General features: G+C 39.3%; 1 long non-coding RNA gene across 3 annotated transcripts in view; it reads left to right on the plus strand.

The window, feature by feature from the left end:
- The window catches only part of LOC117597085 (uncharacterized), a 99,574-nt gene that overhangs the window by 64,685 nt on the left and 17,060 nt on the right, over positions 1–17,829 (plus strand). For all 3 annotated transcript variants that reach the window (XR_008301685.1, XR_008301684.1, XR_008301686.1), the window contains one exon: positions 177–312. This is a non-coding gene — a long non-coding RNA (uncharacterized LOC117597085). The remainder of the gene's footprint in view (positions 1–176; positions 313–17,829) is intronic.

The raw sequence follows: 17,829 nt of genomic DNA on the forward strand, positions 1-17,829 counted from the left end.
TCTTCAAGTCATTACACAGGTTTTTGATAATATTTACATCTGTGCTCTGACTGGGCCATTCCAAAACACTGATCATCATCTTCTGAAGCCATTCTTTTGTTCACTTTGATTTGTACTATGGGTCACTATCGTGCTGGAAGGTGAAATTTTTCTTCATATTCAACTGTTCTACACAGGCCTGCAAGTTTTGTGCCGGAATAGCTTGGTATTTGGAGCTATCCACAATTCCCTCTATATCGACTAAAGCCCCAGTCCCAGCTGAAGAGAAGCAGCCCCATTGCATAATGCTGCCACCACCATGCTTCACCATGGGTAAGCTGTCTTGTTTTTGCACCAAACATATCTTTTTTAATGATTTGGAATGATTTAGTTGGACTTGGATGTTTTTATTTTGTGAGAAAGAGCTTACAACCAGCCACCCTGCCCCATAGCCCAGACATGAAGAAAACTAGAGATTGTTGTAGAGATTGTATTCCTGTAGTTCCTTTAATGCAGATAGGGCACAAGTCACAGTAACTTTCTAGACAAAACTAATATTAGACATACCTAAGCGAATGTTGATAGCTGGCTTGCTTGAAATCTACCTAGCTATTGGTGCAAAAAGCTGTCATGCTTAGGTGTGAGCTATTCATATATCTGCCAAGCTGTAATTAGTTATCTGAGAGAAGAGGGAAGGTAATCAGTTGCTCAGTTAGGAGCTCAGTTTCTTGGACAGGGTTGGTGTAGGGCTGCAGTGTGCCAGAAAAATGTGATGTTGGATTGCATGATCTCTTCTTTTAGGCTCCACCACCTTCCACATGTGGAATATATTATCAATACAGCGCTTTTCAGATGTGTAACAAAAGAACAGTCAGTATTGCCTACACCATTCACAAGAGCTGAAATCAATGGGGTCAGTCTTTGTGAGAGTAATAGTGTTAGTGCCGTTTGGTTTTGAGCAGTGGGTCAATAGAACGGTTCACCCCTTACTGCTTCACTGTGTCAGCAACACAGGTGACTGCTTCTGTGTCTGACTCACAGTGTGAAAGGTTTAACTTCTCCAGACTGAAGATCCTTTTTCCCCTTTTCTAATGCTCTAACGTTTCCAGATTGTGGAAATTGCAAAATGCAAAATAGCTGAAACTTTGTGAAACATGGCCATTCCCACTCAGATGCAAATGCATAATCCATAGTTATTTTGTGTGTCAAATCCCCTTTAGAGATCCTGCCTAAATTTTCTCTGATGCTATCAGTAATTCACCAGGCATGCATGCGGCCATTTCCATTTCATGGCTCTTTTCACTTTTGTCTGAAGAATGGGGGATTGACCGAGCCGAGTTTCGAAGCCTTTCAACTGATGAGTGCCCATTCATCACATCTTTTTACTTTGCCTCTCCTAGTGCTTTGCGTTGTCATTTGTCATTTGTCATTTGGAAAGTAAGATAAAGATCATTTTCTGCATGGGACTCGAATGCATGGGATCCAGTATACGTAACTGGAATTTGAACTGGAATAGGCCGAGTCGAGAATAGAATCAGTGATGGTCATGAAGGTGCTGTGAAATTCCTGGAAGAGAGGGAGATAGACAGATCTCGTATCACATATCTCAGATGAACATATATCTCTTTGCATGCTTCTAAATCTAGTATTACAAGGCATAGATGTGCAGCTGCTACATTACAGGCATGGATATACTATACGAATTCTAACCGGGTATGAATTGACTGGGCACTACACATTTCCGCTTGATTTTATGACGAACATTTATGGAACACACACTCAATTAGGGAAAACACATTGCCCAGTTGGTATCTTGTTACTTTTAACACCATAAAATGTCTGTTGCTTGGTATTATTTGGTGAATGTTGCATCATTTCTCTGAAAACAATTCACAAATGGTAGTTTATTGCACATGGACTTCACGCAATGTACACTATATTTGTAAACCATACAGTATTTGTTTGTCTAGTACCTGAGTTTTTAGGGTGGTGATCTCACAAAGTGAACAATGTTCACTGTAAAATGTTGCTCCTATTTTATAGTGATGCAGTGCATTGGCCATTAAAAAAAAAAAGTCAAACTTTAGTGAGCTCTCATGGCTCCTCTTTTTTCAAGCAGACCAGCTAGATTATGATTTTGGTTTCAGAAAGTTGTCCACTTTCTCACAGTTGTTATTCTAGAGCATAAACAGTACACTGCGTATTGTTAAAGTTCGCAGTGTGTACACTACTTGCATTGTATACATAGTGGTATGCACATTGTATGCAAGTTGAAACATGGCTGTATAAAATTCAGTTATGAACTGAATAGAATGGCATCCTGATGAGTATTGCACTAAGAAGTTCAGCGTTGGAGAAGGCGTGTTCTCTTAGCTTATTCCCTCTAGGCTAGTTGTGAAATTATTAGTGGACCAATTGTCGAATTATCATTGCATTTCTCTAGCTTAGAACACACTATATGTGATACATGTGTCTGTGCTAGTAAGGCTTAAAACATAATGGGACTTTCTGTTATAGGAAAATAATCAATATAGGGGTGATGTGATGTGTTACTGTTTCCACCCTGAAGTTGATTATTTTCCGAAAACAGCACGTCCTCAATTGTTTTATTCCTCTTAGACTACAACAATGTTGCTTACCATTTTTAATTTATTAATGAATGATGTCATGCTTTTAACTGTTTATAGTTATCCATGAGACAAATTAGTTCCTTTCATCACTTGTAGTATACTCTTTCTTGAAGACAAAAAAAATTACAGCTTGTGATGTCAAGAAAACAGAATGTGCAAAATCCTTTGTCCTGACGCCTTTCTCATGGCAGAAAACTTACTGACTGTTACAAAGTGCTGACACTGACACACAATATCGTCTTAGATAAGGAAGAGCCTCTGCCATACTAGTCCCTCAAATTTGTTCTTACTATAGAAACGAATATGTATTAGAATTAGTACACACAATCATACAATCATTTAAATTGCAGTAGGCCGTACTGTCAGAGCTGTTGCTATAGAAAAGTAATCAACGAACCAGTCAGATTTTGGAATTCAAAAGCGCCATGGTTGGTATGGTTTTTAAATATTCTTCCAGTACTTACCAACAACCATCTCCAAAAGAGAGACAGACTAAAATGACCCTGTACAATATTTAAACTGTAATCCTGAGAGGCTTGTCTGGCCAAGACACTGCTACTTATGCGTTTGATAAACTGAGTACAAGATTGCTCAGAGACTCTATTACACCAGATGAAAGTGATTTTGCTTTGGGAAGGCAATATTAAAGACTAGGAGAAAGAGACTTGGATCACAGTCAAGCCACCCACCGTTTTCTTTGACCCACTATTACTTAGAGTGGAGGTCAGTCACTCGTAGACATTGTTTCTGTTTGTGGTCAGCCACAGAGTTGCATGCATGGTTTGGGAGGGAATGGTAGACACGCATTATTCCCTTTCTTATATGGATGAATAAAGGGAAATAACACTTTCTGTGCTGGTGGGAATGAGATTTTTTGCTAAAACAACTGAACCAAAAATACCAGCAGACACTCTCAGAAAGGAAGTGTTCTAAACTTTTTTTTTTTTTGGTTTAACGTTACACCATTTTCTCCCAATATTGCCAATGGTTATGTGCTTCCTCTGAGATCTTTTAACAGAGCAGCTGAACACACGGGGGAAAGTGCTAATTGCCCTCTTCCGCATACACGTGCTCACAGATACATGTGATTGGTTAGTGTCGCTCTGATTGACATACCACCCCAGTAATAAGGAAAAGTATTATTTAGTACTTTTTTCTATAAGTGTAAGCTTCTGCAGGAGTTGTTCACTTTCAGAAAGCTATCAAAGTAGCACTTCTTTAGAAAGCTGGAACCTCTTTACAAGCCATTTTTTATTTTCAGAAGGGTTCTACTTAGAACCTTTTCTGAATGAAAATTCTCTGTTGTAGGGTTCTCCCAGTGGAGAATGCTTTATTGTTGTAGACAGAGCCTATTTTTCTAAGAGTGTATCTGTCTGAGGTGACCAGTAACTCAGTAAAAACAGGGTTATTAAACAGCTATGAGGTTGCTGGCTCATATCCAGGTTTTGGCACTACGTGGAATTGCCTGTCCAGCTTGTTCAGCTTTAGGTAATGATGACAGTGCAGTGTAGGATATCTGATCACATCACCCGCTCCTCCGTAATCAAATTGAGTGATGTATATGTGTCAGGCCAGGGAGGGCACTATGGCTGTGTGCCACAGTTGCCTTGGGCCCAACGGACAAGCTCATAAACCACATCTGTTACATACTCACCAGCTTGTGAAAGTTTAGGACGTGCTGTGTAATAGGCTTTTCACGTTCAGTTTATGGCGGTTTTTTAAAATCTAGATTAAAGCTGCAGCCAAGAAGTTCACAGCTATAATTCTAGCTGTGGAGTTTAGGAAGCAGCCGAATGTGTAAGCAATGACCTGGAAAGCCACATCTAATTTTATAGAGCCACAATTTGATATGGATAAAACCTCTCTTTCTATAGTGAAACAGGTTTGTTTAGAATATCATTAGTATTACGATTGTACCATATGTTTGGTTCATAAATTCAGCAAATGGATTTCAGTCCTTATAATTAAACCTAATTAGCAGATAACTGATAACAATCTGATAATGATAATATTTCTCCATATGCTTGTACACAAAATAAATACTTTGTTTATCAAGTTCACAAAAGTACTGCATTATAAAAATCTTTTCTGTCCACGAGTAGCAGGGAAGAACCTAGCTGACTCAGAAGCTCCAGTAAACTCCAGATGAACTTTTCTTCAAATTTCCCAATACTAATTTTTCATCCAGACATCTTTGGGTTCCGTGTTGGACTTGTAGCATCCAAGGTCACAGCCAGACACAAACATGACTTTCACGCCTTTCATGTATTGCACCAAATTGATTGCTGACGCAACAGGACTACAGCCTTTGCTTACCGTCATCATGACAATGAACATCTGTCTTACTCCAGTGAAGATTTAGCACCAGTAATAAAAGGCAGCAGTAATGCAGTCTTGAAGCTGTTAGTACACTACTGGGCCATTGAGACAAGAGAAACAATACAATCATTTGTAATGAGTGATGGACCTTCTGAGCAGTTTGTATTGTGCTGAATTTACTGACATGCGTTTTATGGCAACGCTTCGGTCAGATGTTTCCTGTTGTTGATATGCTGTAACGATGCAGTAACGGTGTATGAGAGCCCAGAGAGGTTAAGGAGTCCTAATGTAATCCTTAGCACAGTGAGGTGCCACGCTGTCCTGCTGTGACAGGGGTCACGCTGTGTTGATGACAATGTCAGAGCACATTACACCCAATGCAATATGCTTGGGGCCAATTACGCCTACTATTCCTTTACCATTTTAAGAGGCTCTCATTGACCTGTGAGTGTGTGGAAGTGGGAGGGGGCATGTTTTTATATCTTGATGGGGACCAAATGATATGAATATCTGACAGTTTTAACCTTGTGGGAATATTTGGTCCCCATGAGTAAAACTGAGTCTTTTCCAAACAAGGATGGTAAGACAGACAAATGTGTGTGTGCGTGTGATGTTGAAGCACAAACTCAAAAGCCCTTATGAGCTGTTGAGATTCATTCAGATATTAATGGGAAATGCTGAGTGAAAAGCAAGAGCAATCTAGTCCACAAGGTAATGACCATTGCTCTTGTCCACAATGCAAAAGTTCCTATGGATTACATTAGAATCTTTTTATGCTTCAAAGTGTATATACACACGCACATTGATAGATGTCTGAAGTATCCACGAACTGCAGTGAGGGCAGTGATGAATGTGGCTTTCAGAGCAGAATGTGCAAGCAATTATCAGTCGTGTGGCTGGAGGGTGGGCTTCCGGGTGGGCCTGCCCATGTGGTACACAATTGTCAGGGTTGGGGTTAGAAAGCCAGATAGATTTTTACAAAGGCTCAACTTTGTCTTTGTCTCAACAGAAAGACTCCTTGTCTTGCCATAAACTAAATCAGTATCATCTGTCTACTTCTGTCTCGACAGTTCAGGTTGACGATGCTCAAAATGCACAGCAAATTATTTAATTTGCTGGCATTGCTGAAGTGTAAAATCTGTTCTAGATCCTTTTGTTAATTTCATTCAATTCCATTTTATTTGTATTCCACTTTTAACAATGGACATTGTCACAAGGCAGCTTTACGGAAATATATAAATTCTGAATATACATTTTTAATTTATAAATTTATCCTTAATGAGGAAGTCAGAGGCGACAGTGACAAGGAAAAATTCCCTGAGACGTGATGAGGAAGAAACCTTGAGAGGAACCAGACTCAAAAAGGAATCCATCCTCATCTGGATGACACTGGATAGTGCATTTATAAATAATTTCCATTCTGTAACTGTATAATATATAGTCAAAAAGTGCAATTGTGTAAACAGGAACTTATGAGCAACTTATGAGTATGAGCATCAGAGTCTGAATTCATAGTTATAGTTTTAACTTCAAGTCTATTGTGTTGGAGTTCTTAACCATTCAGTGATGGAGACTTGAGTGCAAAACTGTTCTTAGCAATTGCAGTCCTAAGGCTATCCAAGGAAGAAAATCCACTACAGTAATCTCATGGTGATCTTCAGGTTGTACATGTGGAGCCATCCTCAGCAGCAGCGAGGGATTTTCAGGTGATGAGAACTCCAAACAGAAGTAGTGCATCAGGCTAGATCAGGCAGGTCCAGAGAGCAGAAGGAGTTAAGATAACTGGTAAATCGGCTTGTTTCGAAAGAGAGAGGGGGAGGGGACACAAATTATTAGGTATGCATTTGTCATATAATGGTTGAAGAAAATGTACACTGTGCAAAGAGTGCAAGCAGGGACCTTGCTTGAAGGTGAATAAGCAAAAATTATGTTTGTGGATATTATGTTTGTGGATATTATGTTTGTGGATATTATGTTTGTGGATCCAGAATTTCCCTGGCATTCATGATGACCTTTCTGTTAGGATATGACTTAGTAAGTCCAAAGCACAATCACATGAAAGCAGGTCCTAACTCAGGTAGTCGATATCACTGGGATGTGTGACATGGACACAAATACAGCCAGTTTGGACATGCTTTGCTGATAATATGAAGTTGACAATGGGAGATAAGGGTATTAGAGAGCATACACAGGAAACAGCCGTGACAGCAGTGCTTTGTAGTCTGTGTACCCAAGATGCCGACCATTCCTTATCTCCAAGATATACGACAGATTTCCTGCTTTTCCTTGGCACCCGTTCAGTATTTGAAATGTGCCTGGCATTAATACAACACTTGCGGAGGAAGGAACAACCTTATAAGGCTGTTGGATTTGTGCCAGTATCCGTTGCTCATTGAAACAGAGAGCAAGTTGCAGAACGCCGGGTGAGAAAATGACCTCTACTCCAGAAACTTTCACAACATAAAAAAACGACAGATGTGTTGAATACTACACTATCTTGCTGAATATGTTGGGTAAAGTATAATAAATCCTGTGAGCAACAAATTCATTCCACACTGAATGAGCCTAAAAGAAGGAGCAAAAGTTTCAAGACTTCCAATAACCATTGCCTTCCACATTAGATGAAAAAAAAAAAAAAAAAATTTATTTCCAAACCTTTACCGCCCACATGATCAGTGTTGTATTTCAGCTGTATGTGACAGAGTAGCCCACAGAAGCTACTGCATTCTACCACTACTAAAAATCCTTGACGGATATTTAGCTTTCTTGGCTCACGTTTTATACCGAATATCCTATTTTAATAGCCCCAGCTGCTGAGAGAAATCTTTTCTATTGAAAGCTCTTTGAACATGAGCCATGAGGTCAGCTGTGTTTAATGGCTCAAGTTTGAACTCTTCCCCATCATTCTCTTATTGTTTACTTGGCCTGACCTGTCTGACTCAAGAGAACCTGATACTCACTGTCTGTCATTATGAGCACATGAGGTTTTTTTTTTTTTTTTTCTTTAAACCTGTGAAAATGTAGTTTCTACATTTCATAGAACTTCAGGAGCTGTGTCTTTCTGAACCATGGTAAACAGCAAGCATATCTCTCCATAGTGGCATCCTACCCCACATTCGTCTTCTTCTTAGCATGTTGATTATTTCCACGAAGTAGGACCCAGACTAGCAACTTGAGACTGGATCAAAGAAACGTGCCAGGCATCTGGAGCTGCAGCCGGAGGGCATGCCTACACACACCTCCTGTAACGCACAACAGCAATCTCACACGGGAATCTCTGACAGCACTTTCTTCCTAAAAATGTCGACTGCATACTACTATATGTGGGCCTGCATACTCATTAAAAAATCTCCTCGCGCATCAGATTGTTGTCACATCAGATTGTAGACACTTATCGCTTGAGGATACCAAAGTCTTCTACAAGAGTGTCATACCAGTGTCTGATCTGGAATTTAAACTTAAGCTTACTATTTATGCAGGTGGTCTTTTCTGAGCAAGGATTTCTCCACCAAAGACAAATAACTTTGCACCTGAAATAGAGGCTTTTTATTTTGCTATATATGTCCAAAACCATCTGTTAAGCAAGGAATAGGCTTGTGCGATATTGACTTTTTCCCCCTCACTCACAATATTCCATTTTAAAATATCATGATAAATAAATGAGTCATCCAGATCTGAGAGTCTAATAAAGACAGGAAAATGAGCATTTCCACCATTTGAATTTTAAGAAGAGTACAGGACGGTGTAATAATATTACCAGCTGTATAGGAACTGTTGGCCGGCAGCTGCAATCACAAACGCTCAGCTGGATGGTGGATTTTTAGGTAATTCTGCACAGTAAAGACTAAGAAAAAATACATAGCAATTTATATCTAATCATTTTACAAATTGATGTCTAATGTCCACATGGCCAACATTTTCAATGTTCTGCTCTCAAAGTGTTTGAACACATCTGCAGTGACCCTCTCTCTCTTCACTTTCTAATTATCATCACCATTATTTGTAAAGTGTTAGATTTGACCTGTTTAATATTTTAAATCAAATTTTTGGTGGCATCCCTAATAAATATAGTTAACTGATGTTAGCTATATCCTTGTCTAATATTAGCGAAGATGAGGAAAACATGCTCCATTTACCCTGACAGAAAGCTAGAGCACCCACACCAGTTCATTCGAGAGCATGAGAAATGTGGGAAGGGGGCGGGGCTTCCAGGCAGTGTCAGTCAATATTCAAAACACCTGTGCAAATCAGTCCAGGTTCACATTTCGGTTGGCTCATTCCACATTTTATTGGGGGCAAAAAGACTTCTCATTAAGCATATTCTTGAGTGATAACTCACACTAGTGCACTCTGATGTCGCTACTGTGACAGTTTAATATAAGAAAATAATTGTTACACATTATTATATAAAAATAATCATTGATAAGATAATAATCATTGATAGTATGATGCAGCCCAACACAAACTGAAGTTATTGTGATCACCCTAAGGTTGATTATTTTCCTAAAACAGTGCTTCCCAAAGTGTTTTAATGTGCTCACACCACATCATGTTAATGTTGTGCAATGTCCACAAAACAAGTTAGTTCCTGTTATCACTTATGTTAGATCAGTTATAAACAGTTGTTCTCTCACCAGCCTCTTTTCTTTCTCTTGAAGTTAAAAAGACAAAATAAAAAGCCAGATAGAGAAAACTCCTCTGAGTTCCTAAAGAGTTTTCCATGGGGAAAACTTACTGACATTGGAGACGCCTTCCATAAATGTTCAATAAACACCTCCATATAGGCATAACACATCTATAGGCTATAACATGCCAATATGGTTAATTAGGGAAACTAGAGCAGACGCAACTTAGCATCACACAACATTTGCCCAAATTTGTATGTGCTTCCACTTGGAGGTTTTTTCAGGTGGGCTGCTAAACTTTCACATGTTCAGAACGATATTTAACCTTATAAAGAGACTCACTAGCTATGACTCCAGAATTATTGGCACCCTTCACAAAAAATTAGTAACCACGTTATCCTGGTCTTGGTGCATCCGGAACCTATCTCTGGAACACCAGGCATACAACCTGAATGAAATGAAGTCAGTTTCAGGGCAGCCCTCACACACACACACACACACACACACACACCTGGGGCAATGTAGAGTAGCCCTATCAGGATGGGAGGAAACTGGAGTACCAGGAGGAAAGCTCTACACTGACAGCAACCTGAGCTCAGAATCAAATCCAGGACCTTGCAGTTGTGAGGCACCAACCTAGACTTAAAAAATCTTCCCCTTGAATAAATGCAGTCCATCCTTAGTCATCCTTAAAATGCATATATTTTTAAAAGTTTTAAAATATTATTCTTAAAAAAACATGTTAAATATATAACCCCCGTCACTTCACCCCATTGTTGTGTTAATGATTTTAGATATTTGTTTTTGCTCATTTTTATGAAGGGTGCCAAAAATACTGGAGTTAGTCCAATACTGTACATGGTCCATACTTCCATTTGCAGAAATATTTAGTTTTAGTCACAATACACATGTATGCATGTAACTAAATAAATTCATGCAATTATACTGACATAATCTTTCCTTCCTCCACGAATGTTGAAGGAGGAATTGCCCTAGCCAGTCAACCCAGTTGATGCAATCTTTTTCTCGGAACACACATAACACATTGAGGATCTGCTCAGCTGTTTTACTGTAAAACAGCTAAATCTGATCTTCTCATTATGGCAAAACTCTGCTAGTGTTTCACATATGCAGATGACCTTTTTGTTGTCTTGTGTCATAGTGTTTTTTTTGTTTTTTTGTTTTTTTTTTTAAATACACTGATCTGCCATAACATTAAAACCACCTACCTAATATTGTGTAGATCCCCATTGCGCCGCCAAAACAGCGCTGAGCCGTCGATGTATGGACTCCACAAGACCTCTGAAGGTGTGCTGTGGTGTCTGGCACCAAGACGTTAGCAAGAGATCCTTTAAGTCCTATAAGGTGCGAGTTGTAAGTGGCCTCCATGGATTGGACTTGTTTATCCAGCACATCCCACAGATGCTCGATCAGATTGAGATCTGGAGATTTTGGAGGCCAAGTCAACACCGTGAACTTTTTGTCAAGTTCCTCAAACTATTCCTGAACACTTTTAGCAGTGTGACAGGGCACATTATCCTACTGAAAGAGGCCACTGCCATTAGGCAATACCGTTGCCTTGAAGAGGTGTACTTGGTCTGCAGCAGTGTTTAGGTAGGAGGTACGTGTCAAAATAACATCCACATGAATGCCAGGACCCAAGGATTCCCCAGGTAAGCAACATACACGCACCCAGCAGTCCACATGATGTAAAAGAAAACGTGACTCATCAGACCAGGCCACCTTCTTCCATTGGTCCATGGTCCAGTTCTGGGCACACTGACCGGTCTGTGGCTATGCAGCCCCATACACAGCAAGCTGCAATGCACTGTGTGTTTTGACACCTTTCTGTCATAACCAGCATTAATGTTTTCAGCAATTTGTGCTACAGTAGCTCTTCTATGGGATCGGACCAGACGGGCTAGCCTTCACTCCCCACGCGCAATGAGCCTTGGGAGCCCATGACCCTGTCACCGGTTCACCCGTTGTCCTTCCTTGGACCTCTTTTGGTAGGTACTAACCACTGCATACCAGGAACATCCCACAAGACCTGCCGTTTTGGAGATACTCTGACCCGGTCGTAGCCATCACAGTTTGGCCCTTGTCAAAGTTGCTCAGTTACTTACGCTTGCCCATTCTTCCTGCTTCCAACACATCGACTTCGAGAACTGACTGTTCACTTGCTGCCTAATGTATCCCACCCCTTCACAGGTGCCATTGTAATGAGATAATCAATGTTATTCACGTCACCTATCATTGCTTTTAATGTTATGGTTGATCAGTGTACATTACTGTGCTTCTTTGTAGGTAATAGTGCAAAAAAGGTGGCAAAATGAACAGTGGAACATGCCAACCACAAACGTTTAGGGGCAAAAGTAATTATACACTTGGTTGCACAGTTATTTCCTGGCCATTATGTGTTGGGGCCTATCTGTACTGATGCTGTATGGAAAATGGTGCATCACTAACGTGATTACTATCTAATAAGGTTAATAGTAGTTTTTTGGGTACTCATGTACATACATGTGCAAAATACTTAAAGCTTATATAAGTTTACCCTCACCATTCACAAAGTTGTCTCTCCCACATAATTATCAAAACTATGCATTCCCTCTCTGAGCAGTCTCTTTGTGTCTGAGCAGCCTAGCAAGTGAACACAAAGTTCGTTTCTTTTCTTTTCTTTTCCTTTCTTTTCTTTTTTTTTTTTTCATTTTTTCCCACCTCCATTGGGCTTTGCCACACGTGTCTAGACTTACAGTTTCTGTTTCGTCTTATTACAAAATATTAAACAACCACCATTCTTTCACAACTTATGAGTGTGGGATATGTGGTGGACAGTTCTCACAGTTTCATAATCAATTTTCATTCAACCTTTAATGAATGATTAACATAAAACCTAAGTTTACTAGCAGACAGTGTACAAAAGAATAAAATTACTGTGAAGACTGAAATTGCTGTGGGTTGTTGGGGTGCTGGTATTTCATAATAATATTAATTTGAATATTAATTTGAAAACCTTTTACTCAACTAACATTAATTTATTTCTTTAATTAAAAGATGTGGTGGAATGACATGATAAGGCAAAGTTTGCATATGTAAAGTTTAAGTAAACTGTAGAAACCTAATGGGATTTTTGGATAGAAAATTAATCATATTTATTTGCTTATACAGTACTCTTCAGTCAAGACCAGTTTCTTCAAAGTAAACATGGTGCCTTTATGCTTCCTACTAGTAATCCAAAAGACTTGGAGGATGTTGGGATATGGAGATATGAGGAAGAAGTGGTGAATAAAAGTGAATAAAATGTCAGTGTGAGCAGTTTCAGCAGTTTGGCAGTCTGGCAGTTTGTGGCCAGCTGCTCAGATTCAGTCTGCCATGAATGCTGAATAGTGAGGGGTAGATAATGCCCCCTAATCTCTCTGTTACATAACCGCCACACTCACGCTTTGTTTTGATTTGATTGGATATCCCCTGATGCTGGTCCAGCCGGTGATTTCCCTCAAAACAAAGCCGTAACCAAAGCAGCTTTCCTCAGTTCAGTAGTTAAACAAATGTTGTAGTATTTATAAGTGGTGGACAACTGTGTGTGATTGTTTCCAAGGTTTCCAGGAAGCAGGATAGCCTTTCAGGGACACTAGGTATGAATCTGTCCTCTTGATACTGCTCACAGTGTACATGTCATTGTTTGGCCTTGTCATTACAGAGGGAGAGAATCAGTGTAATAGCAAGTAAACACTGTATATTCAAGGTGTCTCTGGAGCCAAGCGTCTATGGAGCAGTGATTTACAGTTGTCACTGATAAGAGATGCGCTGCATGACAGCTGTGAAGAACTGAAAGAAGTTTAGATGACAATATGATCTGGACTGAACGCAGCATTAAACGGGCATTGGGCCCCTAAATAGGGAAGTTCTGCACTTCCTTTCTGCCCAACTGTATCTCAAAATAGGTTTGAGTATTGTTGAGTAATGCCATATCTTTCACAAAAATGTTTCTCTCTAAAAAGCATTGAAACGAGGCACATCTTGTGCACAAGACCACATCACACTAACTACTTGTTAATTAATATTAATCTGATTGGTCAGAGTATGTTGATTAATTTTCTGCAACAGCAGCCCTGGCTTTAATTCAAATAATACGCTCTTACTAATACATTATCGTTTGTAAAGCAACAACTCATTCACAGTGGCTGATCTACATAATCTAAGGCTAATAATAAATAGATAAACTAAGGTTTAATTGTTTATGGAAGGAGTCTCTGTTGTCAATGCTTTGTAATTCAGCAAGTTCTCCACCACAGGAAAGTCACCACAGGGTAGAAGACTTTGCACTTTCCAGTTGCTCTGTACCAAGCTATGGTTATTTTTGTCTCAATGCTTTTGTCACTAATTTAATTATTAAAAGAGACAAAAAGAGAGACTGGTGAGGGAACAGCTGTTTAAAGCTGCTAAGTAAAAACAGGAACTTTGTACAGACGTTTCACAATATTAAATTTAACTATAAATACATTAAAACATACAGGATATGCATTAATGGGTTAAAAATTGGAATAATAAGCAAATTGCTGGGCATAAAACACTCTAGAATGTGCAGTTAGTGGAAAATAATCCACTTCTGAACCAATTTATTCCTTGCTTAACTTGGCCTGTGGCGAGTTGTGGTGCATGGTGTGACATATTTTCCTTATACGTGTGATCCTGAGCTACTTAATCTACTGCACTCACTGAGCACTGCCATATGCTGATCCTCTCTCATACCACTCTCCTAATTATTTACTGTGCAGGAAAGTGGTGCTCTTGTGGTTTGCAAGTCTGGGTTAACTCTGGGATGATAAAACCAGTAAACATGAATATGAAATTACTATATTGTGTTTATTAACCCACCTTTACACCCAACACAGGAAACAAGAGCAGGTGTGCTTTGTTTAGAAATATTGCGTTTGGTTAATCATTAGAGGAGGATTTTATGGCCGATGTAGAACTGAGCAAATGTTAAAGGTGCCATGTTCGTTTGAAATAATTCTCCTGAATGAATTTCCTGTGCTATCACTGGTTTTATATTAAAGCCACCAGTTGCTGAAAAAAGCAAAACCGCTTATGTATTATAACCATGTGCAGAAAATACAGTGCATGGGTATAATACGTTTAGGGTCATTTTATTTACAGCCCACTATCAGCTTTCATAAGACTTTGTTGATTTTAGGTAGTGTTCCATTTTTAAGAGAACGATGGTATTGGGATCATACCCTAGAATAGTCACAGTATTAGAAGCTCACACAAGCACAGATCACAATGTGTTTTACATTTATGAAACATACGTGCTTTATTTTACATGAAAGGACTTGCTATAATATATATGAGGCTGGAAGACTCTCCTGTGGTGACAGCATACACCACTTTGCCATATGGTTGAACATTATGGAGCTGTGACCCCACCTCCTTCCCACCACCCCAGTACACACACACACACACACACACACACACACACACACACACACACAGTGTTTCTGAACTACAGCTTTCAAAGTAAGTCGTTACCCATATAGTATGGCATGGGGCACCCCAGTCAATCTGCCAGTTTTCAGTTCCAGGAATCTCCCTCTCTGTCTTTGTCTCTCTCTCTCTCTCTCTCTCACACACACACACGGGTCAAGAGTTTTATAAGAACTCCCACAATTCATTGGAAGCACAGACCCCCCCCCCCCCACCAACCCCCTTCCCCTGTCCCCCTTGCACTCCTCCACTTTCTCCCTTTTCTCTCTCCTGTTTATCTCTCTTCCTTTCCCCTTCTCTCTCAATCAGTAAAGGGCAATAAAGCACTTCAGTTCTGCTCTTATCTTCACCCGCGTACTCTTCTTAAAAGACACGTTACGGAAGTTCCCACACACGCGCACACAAAATGTCATTGGAGAATTTGGGGCCATGGATCAAATTTCATACCAACTCTAGCGGGTTAGGAATACATAGGCTGCCCGGAATACAATGATTGCATGCACAAGGAGAAAAAAAGTTGAAAACCAGAAGATTTTAATGGGCAATAAACAAACTATGAGTGCTAAAATTGCTATGGGGAATGAAAATGAGTCATCTTGGGAGAATGTCAGAGTTAAATCTAAAGCAGTCAGAAGTTAAACCAACACTAGGTGAAGCAATGCATTTTGGTAAAATGTATTGAAATACATTTTGAAACGAAAACGAAATGAAAGAGAAATGCATCCAGGCATAATATGTGTTTAACGCATGAGATATGCTTTGTCACCTTGATAGAAAGTAACCTTGAGTACAAACACCTTTTTTTTGTCAACTTTTTTGTGTCATAGATTACTACTATTTCTGTTTTGTTAACAGACATTGTTCTTTTTAATTTTAACATACAACATTTTTCTCAATATTCACACCCCCAAAACTAGTAGAAATATGACAAAGGTTTTACAAAGTGTTATGGAAAGCATATATCAAGGGGCTTTTTCAAGAAGATAACCCAACACTAGGTCCCTTCATGAACGTTGAGGCTTTAAGGAGGTAGTCAGCTCACTCCAGGTGGTAAAATATGTCGTTTATTTCACATGAAGGAATTTACCTTGAGTTAACATACATATAACATGTTGTATAAAATATTCCACACCCCTAGAGCTGTGTCAGTGGCGGTAGGTGTTTTAGGTGAACGCAGACTCATTGCCTGTGCATCATCGTTCTTGGAATGGTTCTTGGAATGCAGTTTTATACACTTGATTAACTTTTACTGCATGGAATGTCTTGGTACTTGAGAGTTTTATTGTCCCAGCGGCACTTTCATGCCTAGATTGTCATTACTCTTTGAAGATATTGCCAGAGGGAAGTGCTGGGTGCGATTTCCTAACTCCATCAAACCAACTAATCTTGCTTTCTCATGACTTGGACTACGAAGTACCTGACCTGATTGTTTTCTTTCATATTCATTTTTCTTTACACAATATTAAGTTAAAGAAACAAGGGGCTGGTTTATGCAAACCAACCTTTCTATCGCTCACCAAAAATGACTGAGACTCCAACTGGCTACTTCTGGACTACATGGTTTCAGAGGTCATGTGTCATCCTTACATGTTATATTCTGTGACTCCAGTCTGTGTGGAGAAAAACACAAGAGGCCATAAACGAGGCCAAAACATAATCTGCATATCTACAGATGAGTGACAAATTAAAGGAAAAAACAAGATGACATGTCTTAGTAAGATGTAAGTAAGGTGTTGGGCCACCAGAACAGTTTCAGTGCTCCTTGGAATAGATTCTCTGGAACAGGACTGGAGGGAAGAACACCAATCTTCCAAAAGATATTCCTTCAATTAGTGATATTTGATGGATGTGGAGAATGCTGTCTAACATGTCAGTCTAAAATCTCCCATAGATGTTCATTTGAGTTGAGATCTGGTGACTGCAGTCAGGCCATAGCATCTAATTTATGTATATTGGGGACAATGTCAACCTGGAAGAGACCACTCCCATCAGGATAGAAATGCTTCTTTATAGGATAAAGATGATCAATGAGAAAAACTTTGTATTGATTTGCAATGATGCTTCCCTCTAAGTGGCGTGAAACCATGGCAGCAAATGTATCCACCACTTTCTCCTTTAATTCATCACCAATTTGTATTTCCATATAAATGTATGGATGGTCATGTGGCATAGGTGGCAACAGTCAGTAATGAATTACAGTACATTTTAAATACTTATATTTTTTGTGAAAGAGGTCCAATCATGGTTTAAATCTGCTCCTGTAACATCCCTTGTCCAGGCTATTTAACAGTGAAGCTCATTTTATTTGACATTTGACCTCATTTCAGTTTATCCAATGCAATTAGTTCATTTGCTCAGGAAAGATCATTTTACCAATATAGCAGGTCACTGTAATGGTATATATAATATATATATATTTTTTAGCACAAGCAGAATAAAAGTTAATGCAGATTTAGGAACCTATTGTGCTCCTCACGTTTGATGCATGGGGCAAAGGAAGTTACTCACATTGCACTAGGATAATCCAGTGTTATTGGGTCTAATTCATCTATTCTATCTCATCAAAGGGCAGCTTATATTTCAAATGCAGAACTGAAATCGAATCCTCTATAAGTAAGCTGTGAACGCAGCTAGCTCGTAATTATTCAGTCAGAATTGGTAATTGATATAACGGTATTCAAGCATTAAGATGTAATGGTAGACCAGTGTGCTATTGAGTTACAGAAAAGCTGGGCGTGACTAATTTCTCTGAATCGGAGCAGGATCTAAATGTTTACTCTCTGTCT

Source organism: Pangasianodon hypophthalmus, chromosome 4 (genome assembly GCF_027358585.1).
Source record: "Pangasianodon hypophthalmus isolate fPanHyp1 chromosome 4, fPanHyp1.pri, whole genome shotgun sequence".
NCBI classification, from domain to species: domain Eukaryota; kingdom Metazoa; phylum Chordata; class Actinopteri; order Siluriformes; family Pangasiidae; genus Pangasianodon; species Pangasianodon hypophthalmus.